The 16,533-nt window shown below is 39.1% G+C and overlaps 1 long non-coding RNA gene across 2 annotated transcripts in view; it reads right to left on the bottom strand.

Moving 5' to 3' along the window:
- The window catches only part of LOC147916265 (uncharacterized), a 65,418-nt gene extending 49,294 nt beyond the window's left edge, over window positions 1-16,124 (bottom strand). For both annotated transcript variants that reach the window (XR_015553198.1, XR_015553199.1), the window contains exons 1-2: window positions 15,761-16,124; window positions 14,328-14,514 (exon numbers count right to left, since the gene is read on the bottom strand). This is a non-coding gene — a long non-coding RNA (uncharacterized LOC147916265). The remainder of the gene's footprint in view (window positions 1-14,327; window positions 14,515-15,760) is intronic.
- Window positions 16,125-16,533: the final 409 nt, after the last annotated feature.

Below are 16,533 nucleotides of genomic sequence, written 5' to 3'. Positions count from 1 at the left end.
GCCTTACAAGAAACATTGAAAGGAGACCTCACACCTGAAACTAAAAAACAAAGGTCTACAAAACCTTGAGCAAGGAGATAAATAGACAGATAGAATCAGAAAATCACAGCTCTATATAAGAAAGATTAGTAAATGCTTAATTATAACATAAAAGATAAAGGGAAGGAAAGCATCAAAAACAACTATAAACACTTCAATTTAGTCACAAACTGACGACATAAAAAAGAATAATTTGTGGGGCCTGCCCCATGGTTTAGTGGTTAAGTGAGCACACTCCGCTACTGGCAGCCTGTGTTCAGATCCCGGGCATGCACCGACACACCACTTGTCTAGCCATGCTGAGGCAGCATCCCACATACAGCAACTAGAAGGATGTGCAACTATGATATACAACTATCTACTGGGGCTTTAGGGAGAAAAAGGAAAAAAAAAAAAAAAAGGAGGAGGATTGGCAATAGATGTTAGCTCAGGGCTGGTCTTCCTCAGCAAAAAGAGGAGGATTGGCATGGATGTTAGCTCAGGACTGATCTTCCTCACAAAAAAAAAAAGAATAATTTGTGACAATAATAACTCAGAAGGGGAAGAGGAAAGGGATGGAATCTGCTTAGGCTAACGGGGATGAAAGACTATCAGAAAATGGACTTTCTCATCTATGAGATCTTTTACAAACCTCATGGTAACCACTAAATAAAAAATCAGAGCAGAGCCACAAATCATAAATAAAGAGAAAAATGAGAAAACCATCACAGAAAACCACAAAACTGAAATAACAGAAATACAAGGGAAAAGAAACAATGGAAATATAGAACAACTGGAAAACAAGAGATAAAATGGCAGTATCAAGCCCTCATATATCAATAATCACTCTAAATGTAAATGGATTGAATTATTCAATCAAAAGACACAGAGTGGCTGGATGGATTAAAAAACAAGACCTAAAAATATGCTGCCTCCAGGAAACACATCTCAGCTCTAAAGACATACATAAGCTCAGAGTGAAGGGATGGAAGATGATACTCCAAGCAAATAGCAAGCAAAAGAAAGAAAGCATTGCCATGCTTATATCAGACAAAGCAGACTTCAAGATAAAAAAGACAATGAGAGACAAAGAGGGGCAGTATATAACAATAAAATGGACATTCCACCAGGAGAACATAACACTTATGAATATATATGCACCTAACACAGGAGCACCAAAGTATATAAAGGAACTATTAACAGACCTAAAGGGAGAAATTGACAGCAACACAATAATAGTAGGGGACCTTAACACCCCACTTACATCAATGGATAGATCATCCAGAGAGAAAGTCAACAAGGAAACAGTGGCCTTAAATGAAATACTAGACCAGATGGACTTAATAGATATATATAGAATATTCCATCCAAAAATAGCAGAATACATATTCTTCTCAAGTGTAAATGGAACAGTCTCAAAGATAAACCATATGTTGGGAAACAAGGCAAGCTTCAATAAATTTAAGAAGATTGAAATCACATCAAGCATCTTTTCCAACCACAATGCTATGAATTTAGAAATCAACTACCAGAAAAAGGGTGAGAAAGTCACAAATATGTGGAGACTAAACAACATGCTACTGAACAACCATGGGACCATTGAAGAAATCAAAGGAGAAACCAAAAAATATCTGGGGACAATTGAAAATGAAAACACAACATACCAACTCTTATGGGGTGCAGCAAAAGTAGTACTAAAAGGGAAATTTATAGCAATACAGGCCTACCTGAAAAAAAAACAAGAAAAATCTCAAATAAGTAATCTTAAACTACACCTAACAGAATAGAAAAAGAAGAACAAACAAAGCCCAAAGCCAGCAGAAGGAGGGAAATAATAAAAATCAGAGCAGAAATAAATGAAATACAGACTAAAAAAGCTATAGAAAGAATCAATGAAACTAAGAGCTAGTTCTTTGAGAAGATAAACAAAATTGACAAACTCTTATCCAGACTCACTAAGAAAAAAAGAGAGAAGGCTCAAATAAAATTAGAAATGAAAGAGGAGAAATTAGAACAGATACCACAGAAATACAAAGGATTATAAGAGAACACTATGAAAAACTATGCCAACAAAGTGGATAACCTAGAGGAAATGGATAACTTCTTAGACTCACACAACCTCCCAAAACTAAATCAAGAAGAAATGGAGAATCTGAATAGACCAATCACAAGTAAAGAGATTGAAACAGTAATCCAAAACCTCCCAAAAAAAAAAAAAGTCCATGGGCCGGCCCTGTGGCTTGGTGGTTAAGTGTGCGCGCTGCGATGCTGGTGGCCCGGGTTCGGATCCCGGGTGCGCATCGAGGCACCACTTCTCCGTTCATCCTGAGGCCGAGTCCCACATACAGCAACTACAAGGATGTGCAGCTACGACATACAACTATCCACTGGGGCTTTGGGGGGAAAAAATAAAATAAATAAAATCTTTAAAAAAAAAAAAAAAAAAAAAAGTCCAGGACAGGTGGCATCTCTAGAGAACGCTACCAAACATTCAAAGAAGATTCAATATCCATCCTTCCTGAACTATTCCAAAAAATTGAAGAAGACAGAACACTTCCTAACTCATTCTATGAGGCCAACATTACCCTGATACCAAAACCAGACAAGGACAACACCAAGAAGGAAAATTACAGGCCAATATTGCTGATGAACATAGATGCAAAAATCCTCAACAAAGCATTGGCAAATAGAATACAGCAATACACTGAAAGGATCATATACCATGATCAAGTGGGATTTATACCAGGGACACAAGGATGGTTCAACATCTTCAAATCAATCAACATGAAACACCACATTAACAAAATGAGGAATAAAAATCACATGATCACCTCAATAGATGCAGAGAAAGCATTTGACAAGATCCAACATCCATTTATGATAAAAACTCTCAATAAAATGGGTGTAGAAGGAAAGTACCTCAGCATAATAAAGGCTATATATGACAAACCTACAGCCAACATCACACTTTATGGTGAAAAACTGAAAGCCATCCCTCTGAGAACAGGAACAAGACAAGGGTGCCCACTCTCACCACTCCTATTCAACATAGTACTGGAGGTTTTGGCCAGAGCAATTAAGCAAGAAAAAGAAATAAAAGGTATCCAAATTGGAAAGGAAGAAGTAAAACTCTTGCTGTTTGTGGACAACATGATTCTATACATAGAAAACCCCAAAGAATCCACCAGAAAACTAATAGAAATAATCAACAACTACAGCAAAGTTGCAGGGTACAAAAATCAACTAAATCAATTGCATTTCTCTACTCTACTAACGAACTAGCAGAAAGAGAAGTTGAGAATACAATCCCATTTATAACTACAACAAAAAGAATAAAATATGTAGGAATAAACTTACCCAAGGAGGTGAAAGACCTGTACACTGAAAACTATAAGACATTATTGAAAGAAATTGAAGAAGACATAAAGAAATGGAAAGATAATCCGTGCTCATGGATTGGAAGAAAAAACATAGTCAAAATGGCCATATTACCTAAAGCAATCTACAGATTCAATGCAATCCCAATCAGAAGCCCAATGACATTCTTCATGGAAATAGAAAAAAGAATCCTAAAATTTACATGGAACAACAAAAGACCCCGAATAGCCAAAGCAATCCTGAGGAAAAAGAACAAAGCGGGAGGCATCACAATCCCTGACTTCAAAATATACTACAAAGCTATAGTAATCAAAACAGCATGGCACTGGCACAAAACAGACACACAGATCAAAGGAACAGTATTGAAAGCCCAGAAATAAAACCACACATCTATGGACAGCTAATTTCCAACAAAGGAGCCAAGAACATACAATGGAGAAAGGAAAGTCTCTTCAACAAATGGTGTTGGAAAAACTAGATAGCCACGTGCAAAAGAACGAAATAGACCATTATCTTATGCCATACACAAAAATTAACCCAAAATGACTTGAATGTAAGACCTGAAACCATAAACCTCCTAGAAGAAAATATAAGCAGTACAATCCTTGACATCAGTCTTAGCAGCATCTTTTCCAATACTATGTCTGCTCAGGCAAGGGAAACAAAAGAAAAAATAAACAAATGGGACTACGTCAGACTAAAAACTTCTGCAAGACAAAAGAAACCATGAACTAAACACAAAGACAATCCACCAACTGGGAGAAAATATTTGTAAATCATATATCTGACAAGAGGTTAATTTCTAAAATATATAAAGAAGTCATACAACTCAACCACAAAAAAAAAAAAAAACAACTCTATCAAAAAATGGTCAGAGAATACGAACAGACACTTTTCCAAAGAAGATATACAGATAGCCAATAGGCACATGAAAAGACGTTCAACATCACTAATTATTAGGGAAATTCAAATCAAAACTACAATGAAATATTACCTTACACCTGTCAGAATGACTATAATTACCAAGACAAAAAATAACAAATGTTGGAGAGGATGTAGAGAAAAGAGAACCCTCATTTGCCGCTGGTGGGAATGCAAACTGGTGCAGCCACTATGGAAAAATTTATGGAAATTTCTCAAAAAAATAAAAATAGAATTACCATACAATCCAGCTATCCCACTACTGGGTATTTATCCAAAGAACATGAAATCAATAATACAAAGAGAATAATGCACCCCTATGTTCATTGCAGCATTATTCACAATAGGCAAGATGTGGAAGCAAGCCAAGTGCTCATCAACTGATGAATGGAAAAAGATGTGGTATATACATACAATGGATAAAGATGTGGTATATATATACTTTTTCAGCCATTAAAAAAAGACAAAATCATCCCATTTGCAACAACATGGATGGACCTTGATACTATTACGTTAAGCGAAATGAGCCGGACAGAGAAAGACAAACACTGTATGATTTCACTCATATATGGAAGATAAACAAAGACATGGATAAAGAGAACAGATTAGTGGTTACCAGAAGGGAAGGGGGTGGAGGGTGGGCAAAAGGGGTAAAGGGACACATATGTATGGTGATGGATAAAAACTAAACTATTGGTGGTGAGCACAATGCAGTCTACACAGAACTGATATATAATAATGTACACCTGAAATTATGCAATGTTATAAACAATATGACCTCAACAAAATTAAAAGCATCTATTAAAAAAAAACAAGATAATAATAGTGCCTATCGCCATAAGCTGTGAGAAATAAATGTTTTCATAGCACAGTACTTAGCACATTCCCAAGGCCTCAATACACAACCAACGTTAAGTAACGAGAGAATTGAGAGAAGTGTATCAAAGGACTGAAAGAAAAGATGAGGACAAGAGCTAGTTAAGGATTAATGACGGAGGAGAAGAAAAACATAAGAGTTTGTGGTCAGAAAAAAAATATTCAGAATTTGAGATCTTGCAGGCAAAGCCATTTTGACTGATGAAGTGTAAGGTCAAACCAGGTAATTAAGTAATTTTTAAAACTGGAGGCCACTGGAACTAAGGCATCTGAGAATCTGGAAAAAGAGTATAAAAATAGTCCCAAGAGAGGGGCCTCAGACTGGGTAATGGGAAAGACAAAGAGGCAGAGAGGTGATGCATGAAATCATCAAGAATGGTCAGACAACGTCTATCTGTTGTTTATAGATCTGAGACAAGGAACAAGAGAAAAATAGTATAAAAGAATTTGAAAATAAGAAATTGCTAGTGGAGAACACAGAATGTATAAAACTCTGTCTTTGGGAATAGAATGTGAGAAAAGTATTGTCAAGAATTTTGAAGGGTTCTAAGATTTTACCCGATTTGCAAGTAGAAAGTTAGCCTGCCACAGCTTCACGGGTGCTGGCAGAAGACAAGAGACTCCTCTATGGCAATATAGAGCTATATAGAGCAGTAGCCAGAGTGTTATCATGCAGGAGACCCAGTTCCCTCAGGGAAATATGAAAAGGGTAACACCTGCTCGAGGAGTGGATTGAATTACAGGAGAGGAACTCTGAGCTTTAGGAACCTGGAGCTTTTATGAAGGGCAGTAAACATGCCTGCTTTTTGCTCTGAAGGGAGGAAGTCTCTCTAGCTTCCAAGGCTGTTTGCTATTCAAATATCTTTGAAAAGATAGTCTAGAACAAAGGCAGCCAGTGCTTCTGCTCACAAGATATACAGAAATGCAAGAGACCTATGGAGAATTATCTCCTAACAAGTATCTTCTTTCACCGGAAAAAAGGTGGAAAGGAAATATTATCAGAGAAAAAACGGGTTTCAATTAATGCATGGAGAGAAAAATAGAGTCACCATATTTACACAAGTTTAACCTCATTTCAGTGACAATTCCTTCTCCTAGGGATTGCTTTTCCTCTAGGCTAGTATGTTAGCACTTCGGGTTTATCTAGCTTCCCAGAGATTTTTCCTCCTTGGCTCCCACACTCAACCTCACCTGTAAGGCTGAGCATTCCTCAGGCTCCCTGTTTATTTATTCAGTGACTATCATCATAAAGCATGCTGCTTCTAACTGTAGAAAACTTATTTGCTGCTTACAAAATTCTGGCATTGTTATATGACTCCTTTCTGCTATCTGGTCATTTGTGTATTAAACTATCTTGACCTGCACTGAGCCTCTCAGAAGAAACACATTTCTTGGAAACTTCCAAAACCGACACGGAAATTCTGTTTCGCTGAGCGTTAAGATAAAGGATAGAACTGAGTTGTATGTGTTTCTTCTTGCAGTGAAGGACTAGAGATGGTCAAAATTCAGAAGAGAAAGCAGTATTATATATTTGAAAATCACATATTAAAAGCAACCTATCAGCATGTTCTTTGATCATATAAAACATTAAAAATAATTCCACAGAAACTAAACTTACTGTAAATAATTTTACCCGTGTGACATCATAGCTTGCAAAGCACAGCATTTTTTTTCCATATAATAACCAGAAAATCCCTAAAAAAGTGAAGGTTTAGTCACAAATCCATATTTAATCTGCTTTGTGAAAAACATCTGGATTTTTATGATCATCTGCTCCCAAGCACTGAATGGGCCCAATGTCTAAAAGAGTGCCAGTGTTGTACTTTTCATCTGAAATAACACTGTCACCTCCTGATATCTTTCTTACCCTTCCAGAAGGAGGCTAAGAATGAAAATCAAGCCTTACTCTCCCCTTTAGGCAAGGGAAGTTTCCTTTTTATACAAGGCAATAATAATGGTTACTGTTCCCACCACCTCGACCGTGTGCCACGCGTCAAAAAAAAACCAGAGCCAGACGGTAGGTAAAGCAGTAAAAACAGATTTTATTCAGGAATATTGCAAGAGGAGGAAAGAGATCTCAATGTACAACTGGGCTTCATTTCAAATACAACAAGGAAAAAGTGGGGATTTATAGCCAAGGAGAAGAGTGGAGAGGTTACTAACAGGATTCTTGTTTAAGGCAGGCCAGGGTGATCAGACATTACCCGGGAGATGGTGGGGGCTGCAGAATTTGAACAGATATCAAGAGTGATCATATATCAAGGGTGGGGAATTCTGGCTAAACTGATTTGACAGGATTCTTGCTAAAACTAGTCTCTAAAAGGATGAAGACGGAAGCCCAAGGGTCAGGTTTAGTCGAGCAGAGGGCTCAGAAGAGTCCGAACAAAGTTTGGTCAAGGAGAGAATCTTTGTCATAGGCACTCTTCTAAGCACTTCATATACATTAACTCACTGAACCCTCACAATGATCCCTTAAATCATATTCTATTACTTTCCCATTTTAAAGATGTGAAAACTGAGACGCAAATTGGTTAAATGATTTTCCCAAGGTCCTGTGGCTGGTAGGAGGTAAATCCATGACTTTAATCCAGGCAGTCTGGTTCTAAACAGTGTGCCTTGCGAGGGCAGTACTACTAGTGACACTTATTGAGCATTTAGCATGTTTTGATCACTGGGCTAATTACTTTGTACTGTTTATTACATCAAAGACTATAAACAACCCAGCGAATTTGTGTTCACCATTATTCCCACATTACAGATGAGAAAACTAAGTCTTCGAGATGTCAACATAGGTCATATAGCTAGTAAGTGGCATTGGTCATATACTAGTAATAGCAAAAGTGGGATTTAAACCCAAGATTTTTTTACTCCAAAGACCATAATCCTAACTTCCTTTTCCTGATCATTCTTTTTAATCAATAAATATTTATAAAGGTTCTACTAGGCACTGTGCAAGGCACTAGGGCTATAATAGCAGAAAAGACCAACCTTCTCCACCTTCACAGAGCTTAGTCTATGGGAGAGACATACAATCTATTGCAGTTGCAATCTAGTATAATAGATACTGAATAGGACTAGGTACAGGATGCTGTAAGAGTAGACAAGGCACCTAACCCTGGCTTGGGGGACTATGGAAGGATTCCCAGAAGGCACAGAAGGCTTTGAAGAGGAAGCAACATCTAACCACAGGTCTGAATCTTCAAAGAAACCTGTGGAATGGGCAGGAGTTAGCCAGGAGGCCAAAAGGTGGGGAAAATGTGTTCCAAGCTGAGGAAAGCATGTGCAAAGACTCCAGGGCCATGGTGGGTAGGTCAGTCTGACCAGAGTACAGAGTGAGAGGAACACACAGTGACGTGCTAGAGAGGTAAGAGGGGACAGGATCATAAAGGGTCTTGTTGGATAACTAAAAAAATTCACACAATTCTAAGAGGAGCAGGGAACCACTGAAGATTTCATGCAGGAAAATAACATGGTTCCATTTGTATACTAGGAGATCACTCAGGCTGTATCATGAGGACTAGTCTCTGGAAGGAGTTCCAGGCTGATAGAAGGAAGGCCAATAATGAGATAGTCGCAGGAAAAACAGGCGAGCAGGCAAGTGGCAGTTACAAGAGCAAGAAGTGGGTGGATTTAAAAGTGACTCCCAAAGTAATTAGAAATTTCTAGAACTTGGTCATTGGTAGGGCTGTTAGAGGAGGAATGAGATGACATGCAGATTTCCAACTTGGAAATCTATTCAAAGAGGAAGGCAATATAAGAGAAACAGCAGGCTCAAGAGGGAAAAAAATTATCTCTGTTTGAGAAATGCTGAGCTGTACGTGCTCATTAGACACCCAGGTGGACAAGTTGCTTAAGCGGTTGGTAAGCTTGGGAAGTTCTGCAGACAAAGATGTAGGAACCATCTTCATGCAAAGAGTAGTTAAAGCACTAGGGCTTATGAGAGCAGCCGGAGAAATCATGCAGAGTAAAGAGAAAAGTAGGTGTGGGAGAAGAACAGTCTTTACAGGTCGAAAAGAGAAAAAAGAGAAAGACTGGCCTGAGAGGTGGGAGGAAAGCTAGGTGTGAGCATCACAGGGGTCAGGAGGAAAGATTTCAAGAGAGAAGGAGTGATCACCACATCAAATGCTGCTGAAAGGACAAGGACAAGAGGACTGAAGTGTCCAGCGGGCTTACCAAAAAGAATTTTTGCAGCATAGAAGAAGCCACTATAAGACAACTGCTCTCTCTGTCTTTTGTAAATCATTGAAGAGTTGATGCTGATTTCCTGGGTTTGGTGGGTGGTTGTGGGTAAGAGCCTTTAGGAGCAACAAGAGAAGAGAGGGTTTCAGATTTAAAAAGAGTTTGGAGGCCAAAGGTTGGGAGTGAGGACACAGGTGCTGCCCAGAGGCTAGCTTGTGGTGCGGGGACTATTAATGTGAGACTGTCTAGGTCTGATTCACAACTCTGCCACATAGGAGAGGTGTGACCTTGGGCAAGTTACTTAACTTCTCTGTATCTCAGTTTCCTCATCAGTAAAGCAGGTTGTTGTGAGGTTTAAATGAGTTAATTAGTATAAGGTTTAAACAACACCTGGCACACAATAAGCATACTGTGTTAGCACTTCTTAATATTTCTTTATTTTCTGGGGACTATGGAAACCTTCAGAATACGGAAGAAATCTTTGAGAACAGGGTCCTTTAGTGCCAACTGAGATTGGATTCTCTCCAATCTGGCAAAAGAGAGCTCTTAGAGATAGACTTATTTTTATCTAATAAAAGTAAGGGGGAGAGGAGTGTTAGAACTGGCTATGTCACTACAGAAGGAGTGAAGTTTGTGAAAATAGACCAGGGGTTGGAAACTACTGCCTACAGCTTGGTTTGTAAATAAAAGCAACCATGTCTATTCCATTACGTGGCGTCTGTGGCTGCTTTCATGCAACAATAGCAGCATTGAGTACTTGCAACAGAGATTGTATGGACTGCAAAGCCTAAAATATTTACTATCTGGCCCTTTACAGAAAAAGGTTGCCATCCCTTGGTATAGTCAATACTTTCAAAATATTATGAAAGCAACTAGAGAAAAAAATTAAAACACTTGGGAATTTAATTGATTATAGATTCTACATGAATTAGCTGTATGATTTGACTGCCCCAAAGTGAAATTGAACCATAGTTGGATTGCTAGAAATATAGGATCCAGAATGAGGGAAGAGATAGCTGACCAAGCTGGTAATATTAAGTTCAGAGCAGTACAATTACAATCTAGAGCAGCACAGTCCAAAAGAACCTTCTGCGATGATGGAAATGTTCTAAATCTTCACTGTCCAATACAGTAACCACCAGCAACATGTGGATTCTGTTTGACTAAGGATCTGAATTTTAATTGAATCTAATTTTAATTAGTTTAACTATAAATAGCCACATGTGGCTAGTGGCTACCATATTGGATAGTGCATATATAAAGTATTCAGCATCATACAAGTAGTTGTATAATAAAAAAGAAAACAACTTAATTCAATAGACCTTTTTTATTACTTTATTCTGGGGATACAAAAGTAAGATTCAATTAAAATCTAGCAGGTACACAGATGCCCACAAAACTAAAATACAAAGATATAAATGTCATAATGATAGACAAAAATTGAGTGCCCACTCTGTGCCAGGTTTTGGGCACAGTTCTCAAGTTTTATTATCTTATTTAACCCTTCAAAACTCAATGAAATAAATAATTACCATCCTAAATTACACATTAAGAAAAAAAAGAAACAGAGCCCTAAAAAGACTGAGCAGATTTGCAAGACCACAAGTGATCATTGAACTGGATTCAAACATAAATCTGCCTGACTCCCACACCAAAGCTTCTTTCTGTGTAACAGAGGATGAATTATATTCCATGGAAATATGAATAAGAGAGAAATATATTCTGCTTTTGGAGGGCAGACTTCCAGGGTAGGGAAGGCCAGTGACAGCTAGGGAGGATAAGTGATATTTGAGCTGAATCTTAAAGGAGGAGTTCTCCTTAAAGATAAAAGAAAAAGACCGTTCAAAGCAAAGGGGAACAGCATGAGGAAAAGACTTAGAGCTGTGGAAGGGCACAAGAGTTGTGGTAGAGCATTGAATCATGATCTCCAGTAGGTTACTTTTTGTGTTCCTTCTGTATGCTACATACCACTATGCTATATATGCACATTATCCTAAGCATTGTGGAAGTAAGGTAAAATAAATGGTCAAGACATGATCCCTGCTGGTCACGTACAGTCTAATAGAGAAGACTAACAAACATATAACCAGGCTGGTTGATGTAACAGAGTTACAAATTACCCTGAGAGATCAGGGATTGAACCTCTAAATCCTTGGGGAATGTGATAAAGTCTCAGAATAAGTGAGCTTCAGGTTTGTATTAAGTATAAGACACTAATAGGTAAGGCAGAAAAACCAACCAGAATAGTCAATGGAATGCTAATCAAAGGAATTTGTGAAGAACCTAGAGATGTTTAGTCTGAAAAAGATTAATCTTGTTCTGTGTGCCCCTAGATAGCAGAACTCAGACCAATGGAAGAAACTCCAGAAGGCAGATTTGATTCCACATAAAGAAATTCTTGCTAACAGATGACAAGATTTTCTCTTTGACCAAACTTTGGTCAGGCTCCTCTGAGATCTTTTTTTGACTAGGCCCAACCTTGGCTTGTTTAGTCCAGTTTTAGCAACTGGGTCAGTTTAGTGAAAATCCTCCACTCTTGATATCTGATCAAATTCCTGATCCGTCACCCTCAATAGCTTATCACCCTGGCCTGCCTTCAGCAAGCATCCTATCAAGTCAGTTTAGCTGGAATCTGCCTTATCCTTGATGTTTCTTCTTGGTAATTTTCCATTCACTGACCCTCACCCTGCCCCTTGGCCATAATACCCACTTTTCCTTGTTGTATTTGGAATGGAGCCCCATTCTATACGGAGGTCTCTCTTCCCCTGTTGCAACAGTTCCTGAATAATATTTTCCTTCACCACTTTTAACGTCTGTCCAGCTGTGTTTTCTTTGACACAGAACAGTCTTCAAATGGCATGAGTTGCCTCAGGAACACATCCACCTCTAGAACAGTTCAAGGAGAGGGTGGGAAAAAGTGATAATCATACAGGTTGTCCAAAGATGCTGCTCCACACTCGAAGCTGAGCTCCTGACACTCACATTCTGAGATACCAGCATAGAGCTGACATCAACCTTCTGCTAGTTTTTCTTGTAGCTCCACTTGAATCACTTCTCTGATCAGTTCTTAAAATTGAATTGGAGATTGTGTATATTTACTTGCAATAATTTAAAAGTACAATTAGTTATTCATGGAAGAAATTTATTCTATTCTCCAAGCGTATTATCCTGATGAATCTCATTCTGATACTAAAAAGAGTTGCCCGAACTTGAATGATGCTGTCTTTGATGCCACAAATTACATACTGCAGAAAGCAGCACCCAGGGTGTCTGGACTTCAAATCCAAGGTCCTGGCCTTTTTAGGACAATCTCAGACCCCTAAACAAAATGTCTAATATGATATACATTTTGAAATAATTAATTAGCATTTCTTTTCAAGTATTCTATAATTCAGACTTTTCACTAGTCCATAATGCTAGCCTTCTCTTACATTCCCACACTCCCTTTGCTGATATATTTGCCTGTCTCAAAGATCCGTTCGGCACCCTTCCTCTGCTCTGCGTCACTGGAGGCTGATCCATGCACTGCACTTCCCAGGCTCCCTTGACAATTTCTTGTTAGATTTGGCCAATGGGAGTGCTGGTGGGAGGTTGGAAAACAAAGGATGGTGGAAGGAAAGGAGAGAACAAGGTCTCTCTCTCTTGCTTTCTCCTTCTCTGCCTTTCTCTCTTTATCTCTCTCTCTCTCTCTATCTCCCTCTCCCCCACCACCCCCTGAGTTGGATGGTATTCCCAGCAGCAACTTGTCTCTTCTGTGGTCCCGGGTCCTGCCAGTCTGCCCTTACTACAGTTACTGCTCTCACCAGCTGCCCACCCCCTAGAGTCCTGTACTACCACCTTCTCCCTTTGTCCCTCCAGCAGTAGGGTGACCAGGATGCAGCTCCTTTATTTTGCTAATCTCTGGGTTGCCTCTGTCCCCTTTACTTTGTGTGTATGCGGTAAGATATACAAGACATAATGTCTCCTTTATTCTTTAGCTTTTCCAATATCCCTATAACTAGTTCCCTACATTGAATTCTGTTAAACTAGCTTTGTCTTTCTACTTTCCTGGCTGGATTATATCACCCCCTTCTCTAATTTAACAGAGGTTTTATATAATTCTAAAGTGTGGGTTTAAAAAACGAGTAGAAACCACCAAGGGAAGCTGTATTAACTTAAAGAAAACCTGTTTTTTCACTTGGTCTAAATCTTAAGTGATTACTTTTGCAGCTTCCTCTCTTCCTCACAATCTAGTTTAAAGTCCCTCTCCACAATACAAAAGAGGCCATTGCATCATCTTGTACTTGAACACATTATACCTCAAAGTGTCAGAGATTTCATTTTGGATTCTCTTATTAGACTTTAAATCCAATTGCATTAATATGAATCCTTCAATAACAAAATCAATTTGGAAAATCGCTCATAGGAATCCCTTTATCTCTTTTATTTTATTTTCTATTCTTATTTTTTACTTCCTATCTATTGCCTTTTTCTCTTTTCCCCCACGGAAATAAAAGACATGATCAGAGCAACATTTAAACAGCCCACCAACATGACCCCTATCTTCCTTTGTGTCATAAGAGGGAGATGTTGCCGTGGCAACTCGGGAAGAGCCATTCTTGACTTCCTGGACTGCAATCTGCGAAAAAAACTCTCTTTCAGATCTTACCCATCCTCAGGTGAGAGGCCTGATATTGTTTTATATAGAATTTCTTCCCTTAAGGTGAGACCCATATTTGAAGGACAACGATTATGGATTGTCCCCAGACCAGAGGCATTTGTCAGATAGATGGGTACTATTTACCTGCAGACTATTTTTTGCCCAGTTTCTTCTCATTCTGCTAATGCCAGGACCATTCTACTGCCTCAGAATCAAGAATTTTGACAATCATCAATTACTGAGCTTTTAATATGTAAAATGCTGAGAAAGAGTGAGCAGCCAAAGCCCTCTCCCTAAATGGATATTATTCTCTTACCATTTCCTCTTCTCTGCGTTGGTCTTTTCTGTTTTCTTTTTTCCACTTTATGTTTTCTTAATACTCGACTCTGCTCTCCATGAACTCACTCTCTGACCTGAATTGGAGTATAGTGCATTGGCTCCTGCATTAGCACGACTGTATACAGCAGGGAGGATCGGATACAGCTGAAGTCAAAGGTCACCGACTATGGGAGTGGAGAAATCAAGAAGAGGGAGCAATCAATGTCATGGCAGACAAATTATAGCAACTTCTGTGTTGGACATACTTGACCCTTCCTCCCAGACTGATACTATTTTGGGAGCTAGAAAGAAATAAAGAGGAAAGGACAGAATCCTTCTTAATGCAACACTGTTTTTGCGTTGGCGTCCCTAGCAAGTTGTAAATCCTACGTATACTACATGATGCCCCATATCACCTGCCTGGTCTTCTCTTTCTTGCTTTAGCTCTGAACTGGGAGCTGAGAAGTGTACCAGCATTGTTCTCAGTCTCTTGCATACATTTTCTCCTCTCATCTTCACAGAAGCTCACCATACTACTGATAAGGACAAGTAACTTGCCCAACGTCTTTCAAGTAGAAAGATGCAGAGGCAGAATTTGAATCCTGGACAGTGTGATCCAAAGAATCTTTCATGTACAACACATTATATCCCTAAAGGAGAAAATCTGAAACACAATATGACACTAAAAGTGTCTGTTCACATGTCTAATTTCCCACTGGCCTGGAAGAAATATGAGTGAAAGGATAATTCATATTCACTTCTGTAGCCCCCATGCCTGGCACACTGTGAATACTCAATAAGTATTTGCTATTGACAGATGAATGAATTTGTTAATTAACACCCACCTCTCTTCTTTATCCTGCACCTGAATTACTGCCAAAACCTCTAAAATGGCCTTTTCACCTCTATACTTGACCACCTCTAACTGAGCTTCCACAGCCAACATGATTAATTTGACCCTATTACTTTGAAATTTTCAATAGCCCTCCATCAAAAGGATAAAGTGCAAAGTTTCCCGTCCTTTATCTATCTTCAGAGTTTTATCTCTTCCCTCTCTATCCCACACCATACAATCTACCCTTCGCTCCTCTGCTGAATAATTATGGAAATTTTAGCTATTGGCAACTTCTCTAATACAAACCTTTGAGCTTTTGTGTATGCAATTTCCTCCACTAGGATGACCCTAGTTTCCCTCCACACACACACACACTCCTCCCTCACCTTATTTGCCTGGCAAACTCCTATCCCTCTGTTATGAACTGAATGTTTGTGTCCCCTCAAAATTCTTATGGTGAAACTCTACCTCCCACCCCAATGTGATGGTATTAGGAGGTGGGGCCTTTGGGAGATAATTAGGATCAGATGAGGTCATGAGAGTTGAGCCCTTATGAATGGGATTAGTGCCCTTGTAAGAGTGACAAGAAAGCTTACCTCCTCTCTCTGCTCTCTGTCAAGCAGAAGTTGGCAGTCTACAACCCAGAAGAGGGCCCTCACCAGAAGTCAACCATGCTGGCACCCTGATCTCAGACTTCCAGCCTCCAGAACTGTGAGAAATAAATGTCTGTTGTTTATAAGGCACCCAGTCTATGGTACTATGGTACTTTGTTATAGCAGCCCAAACTGACACCCTCCTTCAAGAATTAGCTTAAGCAATGCCTCCTTGGGATTCACCAATATCCTGAGAACTCAGGGCTTTTTGCACCTTACGTGATGTCCACTATAGAAACTGTTATATTGTGTTTTCACTGTCTACTTCCCCACTGCTTTGTGAGCTTGCTAAAGGCAGGGACTATGCCTTTTCATCTCTATGTCCCCAGGACATAGTATAGTGTCTGGTGCTCAGAGCCTAAAGAAATCAATATTTGTCCAAAATAAGAAGGAAGGAAGAGAGGGAAGGAGAGGGAGAGGGAGGAAAAAAGGGAGGAATGACTCTTAATTTGGTTGAGAAGAGGAACCTATAGGAATATTCATGCAGTGAATGCATTTTGATCTTTGAGGCAGGGGTAGGCAAAAAAGTTGGGAGGCCTGGAACATTATCTGACATAACTAACCTGAGAACTATGTGATAACAACAATGATTAGGGAGACAGAAAATCAGGGAAGGCAAAGGGAAGCAAGGCAAATTCTCATATACAACTTTATCTCACCTTGTCCCTGTCCAGAAGATGCATCTCCAAACCAAATAGTATGACAACATTTCTGAA

The sequence above is a fragment of the Ceratotherium simum genome, chromosome 9 (genome assembly GCF_057802395.1).
Source record: "Ceratotherium simum simum isolate JZ-2026a chromosome 9, ASM5780239v1, whole genome shotgun sequence".
Taxonomy (NCBI): domain Eukaryota; kingdom Metazoa; phylum Chordata; class Mammalia; order Perissodactyla; family Rhinocerotidae; genus Ceratotherium; species Ceratotherium simum.
The sequence above is the reverse complement of the archived record's forward strand: the minus strand, read 5'-3'. Positions and strand labels throughout refer to the sequence as shown.